Source organism: Nannospalax galili, unplaced genomic scaffold (assembly GCF_000622305.1).
Source record: "Nannospalax galili isolate Female #2095 unplaced genomic scaffold, S.galili_v1.0 scaffold1892, whole genome shotgun sequence".
NCBI classification, from domain to species: Eukaryota; Metazoa; Chordata; class Mammalia; order Rodentia; family Spalacidae; genus Nannospalax; species Nannospalax galili.
In genome coordinates, this window is record NW_008331144.1 from 367,250 (window position 1) to 376,084 (window position 8,835).

Here is an 8,835-nt window from a genome sequence, read left to right on the forward strand (position 1 = left end):
AGAGGTAAAAGACCCTACTCTGGTCCTTCCTGCTCTAAGTAACCTTCCTTAGGGAGAAAGTGCTCCTTGTGACACTTGCAAGCAGCTCAATTATTTAAAAGCCTCCTCTAAAGACTGTTATTAATACAGTGATGGTGAAGGCAGCCTCAGAGAAGGAACAGAAATAGACAAATAATGAAATGTAACCGAGGCTAATCATCACATTCAAGATTGATTAAGAACATCCTGCATAGAAGAGCTGAAAATACAAAATGGGTCAGAACCAGGAAGACAGGTGACTGGCATGAGTGAGGACGAAACTTTGGTTTGGGGCAGAAACCTGGAAAGGCTCTGTCTAGAGAACTTCCCTGCGTGGCTCGGGGCTTCATGTCACATGCATTTGAGCTGAGTATTGGGAGTGGTTAGAGGAGCCAGGAAGGGTGTTGGTTCAGAATGACTGTGTCCCACAGAACAGGGAGAACTAGGCTGGAGAGGGGGATGGGGGTCACAGGGTGGAAAACTGTCTGCTCAACACAGAAACTTTGATTTTTTTACTCTAGACAATATCAATTAAAAAAAATTTTTTTTTATTTCATATGTATTGTCTACATTAATGTAAGTGCATCCATGTTGTTGCAATACCCACCAAGGCCAGAAGAGGGCATTGGATCCCCTGGAACTGGAGTTACAGTCATTAAGTCTCCATCTGGATCTTCTGCAAGAGCAGCCACTGCTCTTAACCGCTGAACCGCCTCTCCAGCTCCCAACATCAGATATTAATAATATTATCACTAATAAACAGTGTTGGGGATAAGGCTCAGTCTATGGGGACTGGGACAGCTCCTCTTCCCCCCTTCCCCTTTCCCCCCCCTCCTTTTTGTTTTTTGGTTTGTTCTGTTTAAAACAGGGTCTCACCATGTAGCCCTGACTGACCTGGAACTATCTGTATGGATCAGGCTGGCCCCAGACTCAGAAATCTACCTGCCTCTGCTGGGACTAAAGGTGTGTGCCACGTCTGGCCTTTTGAGCTTCTATTTAAAATTATTAATGAATTATGTATGCATATGTATGCTGTGTGTGTGTACGTGCCATGGCATGCATATGGAGATCAGAAAACAGCTTTCAGAAGCCCATTCTCTCTTCCACTGTGTTAGGCATGGTCTTCTGTTTCTGCCATTGTGTTATGTGCATACTCCAGGCTGGCTGGCCTGTGAACCTCTGGGCGTTCTGCCTCAGCCTCTCATCTTGCTGTAGGAGGGAGTGGATTAGTCACTTGTCACCACATCCTCTTTAGGACACTTTGCCTTTAGTGACAGATGCTCTTATTTGCAGGGCCATCTCACCTACCCTTAGTTTTTTTGAGACAGGGTCCCTAGCCCAAATTGGCCTCAAGCTGGCTAAGCAGCCAAAATGATCTTGAACTCCTAAATCCTTCTACCCTACCTCCCAAGTACTGGGACTATAGGCATGCACCATGCACCACCACTCACAGCTTTTTTTTTAATGTGTATGAGTGTATTGCCTGCATGTATATGAGTGCATCCACGTTGTGCAATGCCGCAAAGGTCAAAAGAGGGTTTTGGATTCCCCTGGAACTGGAGTTAAGGATGGTTCATAGCCGCCATGTGGGTGCTGGGAATCAAACCCAGGTCCTTTGCAAGAGCAGTCAGTACTCCCCAGCCCCACAGCTTTTCTTTTTTAAACAGACCTTTTTGGGAAGCTGAGGTGGCAGGAGGTATGAGTTTGAGGCTAACCTGGGCTACATAGCAAGAAGCTGCCTCAAAACAAAACAAAAAAAAAAAAGCTGGGTGTGGTGGCGCATGCCTTTAATCCCAGCACTCGGGAGGCAAAGGCAGGTGGATGTCTGTGAGTTCAAGGCCAGCCTGGTCTCCATAGTGAATCCAGGACAGCTGGGGCTACAGGGAGACCCTGTCTCAAAAAGACAAAAAAAAAAAAAAAAAGACCCGGAAGACAAACCAAAGAAAACAAAAGCCAGACATTTTGTGCATTAGCTGTGAGGGCTGAGTTTGAAGATCCCTCCCAGGCTGTTCCTAGGGTCCTGCTGTGAGAAGCCAGGCCTGGGTGCAGCTGTGAACAGAAAGGAAGGCAAGTGGGAGGGATGGCATGAGGAAGCAGAGAAAGGCAAACTTTCCACAAATAGGAGGCAAGCAAAACAGATACAAAGGGGACCCTATGGTTTTCAACCTTAGATAACAGTGAGAGGCAGAAGCCAGAGGCAGGAATCAGGATATATGGAGAAAGAGCTCATTTTGTGGTGGAAGATGAAAGGATTGTTCGGAGTCCAGTTGGATTTGAGGTGACAACAGAAAATCCAATTAGAGCAACTTCTAATTAAAGATGGTGGACAGAGCTTATGCACTTCCCCTTCAGCCCCCAGAGGCTCTAGACATGACAGTAGAGATTGTTTTATTTTAAGAAATAGACTCTCACAGAGACCAAAAGAATAAGACAGGACAAGCCGGGGAAACTGGGAGGCGGGTGGACAGAGTCCTCAGACATGGAGGAGAATCCAGAGACAGCCTGCTCTTTGTGAACCTCACTCAGACCTGGGGACCGCCCATGGCTGCTTGTCTTTAGAAGAGAAAGGGAATATTTTATTAAATCTTTTTTTTTTTTTTAAATCTATTTAAGGAGTTATGAGAAAACAAAAAAAAAAAAAAAAAAAAAATAGTTCCAGCTCTGGTGAGATGGGTTGATGGGCTTAGCAGCACTGGTGGCTGTTCTTGCAGAGGACCCAGGTTCTGTTCCCAGCATCCACATGGCAGCTAACCACCACCCACAACTCCAGTTCCAAGGGATCTGACACCCTCTTCTGACGTCTGTGGGCACTGCAGGACACAGATGTACGTACATACATGTAGGCAATACCCTCATAAACATAACAGTTTTTAAACCCCCCAAACAAAAACATCATTTATCCTTAAGAATGAATAGGATCCAGGGCTGGAGAGATGGTTCAGCGGTTAAGAACACTGGCTGTTCTTGCAGAAGACCCGGGTTTGAATTCCAGCACCCACATTGCAGCTAACAACTGTCCGTAACTCCAGTTCCAGGGGATCCAACAGCTTCTTCTGTCCCCCATGGGCATTGCATGACATGGGTGCACTTACCTACATGCAGGCAATACACACATACACATAAAAATAATAAATCAAATATTTTTAAAAAAGAATGACTAGGATCCAAGTACATGATGTACAGGTATGAAAATATAATGGAAATAATTATTTTGGACAATGAATATATGATAACAGAAATTAACCATCAGGACAAGGGATACAGATTAGTGGTACAGCAGGTGCTAGCATGTGAGGCCCTGGGTTCACTCCAATGGGAAAAAAAAATCAAAAAATCATTTATGATCTAGAGAGATGACTCAGCAGTTAACAGCACTTGCTGTCCAATCATGAGAACTGGAGTTTGGATTCCAGTGTCCATGTAACAAGCCAGCTGTCCCCAAAATACTTGTAACTCCAGCTCTGAGGACTCTGACATCCTTTTCTGGCCTTAGCACACTCTTACATCTGTGCAAACACGTGCAACACACATACACACACACATATAAATCTGAAACTTTATTAGATGAATCTTTTTTTATTTATTTGTTTTTGTTTATTTATTGTTTTTGTTTCAGAGCTGAGGACCGAACCCAGGGCCTTGCACTTGCTAGGCCAGCGCTCTACCACTGAGCTAAATCCTCAACCCCTTTGTTTATTTTTACTTTATTGTATAAGAGTGTCAGATCCCCTGGAACTGGAGTTATAGGCAGTTGTTAGTCACCATGTGGACTCTGGGAACCAAACCCAGGTCCTCTGCAAGAGCAATCAGTGCTCTTAACTGCTGAGCCATTTCTCTAGCCCCCCAACCCTCCAGTTTTTTTGAGACAGGGTCTTACTATACAGCCCTGGCTAGCCCAATAGACCACGCTGGCCTAGAATGCAGAGATCCTACTGCCTCTGCCTCCCAAGTGCTGAGATTAAAGGTGTGTGCCACCATGCCCAGTTCTATCAGGTATGATGTTACATCCATGAAGTAGGAATAAGATATAAATATAAAATAAAATATATATTGTATATATATTGTATATAAAAATATATAATAAATAAAAAATAAAATATAAAGAAATGAACATTCAGAGAACAAAATGGGGTTTTAGAAATTAAAAATACAGTGGCAGAAATGGAAAGACTGGACATTAAAGTTAAAGCCAGGCATGGCGGTAGTGCAAACCTGCAGTCCCACCACTAGGGAGGCTGAGGCAGGACTGCCATGAGTTTGAGGCCAGCCCAGGATAGCTAGATCATGTGTACACACACACGCGCACACACACACACACACACACACACACACACACACACGGGATGGGGATGCAGCTCAGTCCGTAGAGTATTTGCTTATGGTGCATGAGACCTCGGGTTCAATTCCCAGGAAGGATAAACCCGGCACAGTCACACCTTCCTTCATGCCAACAACTGGGAGGTGGAGGCCAGAAGATTTAGGAGTTCAAGGTCATCTTCAGCTACAATAGAGAGCTTGAGGCCAGCCTGGGATACATAGGACCCTATCCAAAAATAAATAAAAGGGAAATTAGAGGCTGGAGAGATGGTTCAGCAGTTAGGGGCAGGTACTGCTCCTGCAGAGGACCTCTTCTCAGCACCCAGCTTGGGTGCCTCACAACAGCCTGTAACTCCAGCTCCAGGAGAGCCAACGCTCTCTTCAGCCTCTGCAGGCACTGCACTCACATACACATACCCATACACACACACACACATATATAGTTTTTATTTATTTATTTTTATTTTATGTGTATGAGTGTATTGCCTGCATGTGTGTAAGTGCACCCATGTCGCGCAATGCCTGCGGAGGTCAGAAGAGGGCATCGGATCCCCTGGAACTGGAGTTATGGATGGTTTTTGGCTGCCATGTGGGTGTTGGGACTCTAATCCAGGTCCTCTGCAAGAGCAGTGAGTGCTCTTAACTGCTGAGCCATCTCTCCCGCTGATAAATAGTAAATAAATAGTAAATAAACAGATAATAATCGTCATGCTAAAAGTACCACAATTTTTTAAAAACGCCACCACAAAGGAAAACAGAAAAGACATGGTGGCACACACCTGTAGTTCTAGCCACTAAGGCAGTAGGAGCCCTTCAACCCAGGAGTTCAAGGCGAACCCAGGCAACACTGAAGAGCTCCGATTAAAAGAGATCAGAGGGGTCTGGAGAGATGGCTCAGAGGTTAAAAGCAAGGGCTGCTCTTTCAGAGGGCCCAGGTTCGGTTCCTAGCAGCTAACAACCTTCTATAACCCCAGTTTCAAGAGATCTGACACTCTCTCTGTCCTTCTCAGGCATTGCATGCACAGGTGCATTTATATACCTGCAGGCAAAACACTCATGCATAAAATAAAAATCAATCAATCAAGAGAACTTGTTTCCGAGCAGGGGGTGGGGAAGATTAATGGGAGAGGAAGGAAAAGAAGCTGTTCAAGAGCTTTTGGATGCAAGGTAAGTATCCAAAGTGAGAAGGCCCAAAGAAGAAATAAAAACATATTCCCCTGGGGCACCACCACAGAGTATCAGTACACTGGAGTCACAGAACAGAGCTCACAGACTCAGAGAGAAAGCGAAGGACAAATCAAAAGATGAAAGCACAAGGTATTCAACCACATGTTGAAAAAAAAGAGCACATTGCCTTTGACATTCTAAAGGAAAATTATCCCCAACCGAAAGTTGCACCCTGCCTGCCTATTAAGTAAGTGTACGGGGGAGGGGAGGGGGATGACTTGTGGAGACATGCATCCCATTCACCCGTTCTCACAGGGACAGAATGGAGGATATGGTCCTCTAAAAACAGGAAAAGGGAAGTTGAGGGGTGACCTAAGAAAAAGGTCAGGAGACCCTAAGCCAGAAGCAGAGTCAGACTAGAACAGCTAAAGGTTCTGGATGATTCTTCCAGCCTGGCACAAAACATCTAACCTTTGATGTAATGAAGCCTATGCTACAGAGGGAGACTTAGGGGGCAAATTGATAATTTGTGTAAAGAAAACTAGCAAAGAAAGGGGGAGGAAGTCAAGAGAAGAGGAGAGAAGAGGTCTAAAGGAAAGCAACACTGATATAGTCTATTTGTAAGTAACACTCAATCTGAGAAATAACAGCACTAACCCCCAGGGAGAGCAGGAAGATGACTCAGGGACCACACTGGGGATGGCGAGAGAGGTAGGTATGGACAGAGAGAGGTCATGGGGTGGAGGGTGGATGAGAGACTAATCTGTGTTTTTCAGAGTAAGACCTTAATTGATACCTAAAAGGGAGAAATGAAAAGGTGGTAAAGCAAGTCTCGTTTTCTAAAATTAAAAAAAAAAAAAAAGAAAGCTGGGCGTGGTGGCACACGCCTTTAATCCCAGCACTTGGGAGGCAGAGGAAGGCAGGTCTCTGTGAGTTCAAGGCCAGCCTGGTCTACATAGTGAGTTCCAGGACAGCTGGGGCTACAGGGAGACCCTGTCTCAAAAAGACAAAAAAAAAAAAAAAAAAAAGGAGCTGGAGAGATGACTCTGCAGTTAAGAGCCCTGGCTGCTCTTGCAGCAGACGCAGGTGCAAATCCCAGCACCCGCATGATGGCTAACAGCTGTCCTTAACTCCAGTTCCAGGTCAAAACTGAGATCCAACGCCCTCTTCTGACCTCCATGGGCATTGCACAGCACAGGTGGACTTGCATATATGCAGGCAATACACTCATATACATAAAAAATAAATGTTTTTTTTTAAAGATTTAAAAGACTACACTGAAGGCCATTTGGGGACACAAATTTGACCTGATGGGCCTTAATATATATGACAGAGTACATGAAATCTGTAAGGGGGGCATAATAGGGGTACAGATAGGGAAGGGGTCTCAATAAAATAAAAATGTATTGTATGAAATTTGCAAAAATTCAATAAAAATAATTTTGATTAATTTAAAAGAGGTTTTAAAAATGTTGCGTGTGCAGCTGGGTGTGGTGGTGCACGCCTTTAATCCCAGCACTTGGGAGGCAGAGGCAGGTGGATCTCTGTGAGTTCAAGGCCAGCCTGGTCTACATAGTGAGTTCTAGGACAGCTGGGGCTACAGGGAGACCCTGCTTCAAAAAAAAAAAAAAAAAAAAAAAAAGTGTGTTCATGTGAGTACAGTGCCCTCAGAGGCCAGAAGAGGGTATCTTATCACCTGTAGCTGGAATTACAGGTGGTTGTGAGTCACATAACATGGGTGCTGCAGACAGAACCTAGAGGTCTCTGGAAGAGCAGCCAGTCCTCTTAACTGCTGAACCCCCTCCAGCTCCCAAAGCAAGTCTATTAAAAAAAAAATTGTGTGTGGGAGGTATACATGTTTATGTATGTGTGTGCCTGTGTGCTGCTGGGACCCACAGGGTAGAAGGAGAGAATCATCAACTTAGTCATCAGCATACCATGGCATACACCACCCCCACCCTAAATAAATAGATAAATACAGAAATAAAAGTTGCTGGGTGTGGTGACACATGCCTTTAATCCCAGCATTTAGGAAACAAGTGGATCTCTGAGTTTAATTTAATTTTTTTGATATTTTTATTTTTATTTTATGTGTATCAATATTATGCCTGCATGTATGTAAGTGCACCCATGTTGTGCAGTGTCTGCGGAGAATAGGTGGTGTCTGATCCCCTGGAACTGGAGTTAGAGACGGTTGCTAGCCGCCATGTGGGTGCTGCTGGGATTTGAACCAGGGTCCTCTGCAAGAGCAGCCAGGGCTCTTAACCACCGAGGTCAGCTCTCCACCCCTCATCTCTCTGGGTGTTTGAGGCCAACCCATACTATATACTGATATCTTGTCTTAAGAACAAGAGGCAGACAGAGAGAGAGAGAGAGACTGACTCAGACCGCACTCCAGGGATCTGGGAGCTGCTAACTGCTTTGCGCCAAACTCACTTCTCCACAGCTACGAAGCTGTAGAATGGACCCCAACATACATTCATGTTCATTGGCTTCAGGAACAGACTACCTCTCCAGGGACCAAAGAATCCATGAAGGGCTAGAAGGTAGTCTCTGCCCCTTTTTTTTTCTTTTTGACACAGGGTTTCCCTGTAGCCCCAGCTGTCCTGGAACTCACAATGTAGACCAGGCTGCCTTTGAACTCACAGAGATCCGCCTGCCTCTGCCTCCCGAGTGCTGGGATTAAAGGCTTGCAACAGCACACCCGGCTAGCCTCTGCCTTCCTAACCGCTACCAAGGGCAGGAATATTAGGCAGAAACTCCCTCCACCTGTAGTTTGTCCTTGCAAGCTTTGAGAAGTGTTGCCCTCTGCTCTCTAGCATCTCCAGATTCTACCATCTGTGTTGTTGCCGCATATCATTCCCAACCTCTCTGTCCCAAGCAATCGTACTAGAAAGTTCCTTTCTCCTCCCAGAACCTCCAAAGGAATGCATCTCCCTGGTTGGGAACACATGCAAACAGGTGCCTGGAGGGCCCCTAGCCAACCAATCCTGTAGAATTGAACTCTGAATCCCAGAGTGGTTCTTCCAGGTTCTTACATGCTTAATGACGTGTAGTGTCCTGTCATTAATGGGCCACCTTGTCTTTCTGGTCTCATCCATCAGGGTAGAGTCCATCTAACCCAGGGGGAACAATGGGTTTCTGGTTTGGCTTGAAGCCATGAGGAGAGCATTAGACAGGATGCCACTGGCTGACAGAGCAAAGACAGGAGGGCACAGCGAGCTCACAGGAAAAGAAATGGGTGACACATTCTGCAAAGAGCCTGATGTGACCCCTAGCTCTGTTCCAGGGGGATGCTCTGTGCCACTGGCTCTGTGTCAGCTACCCTGTGGG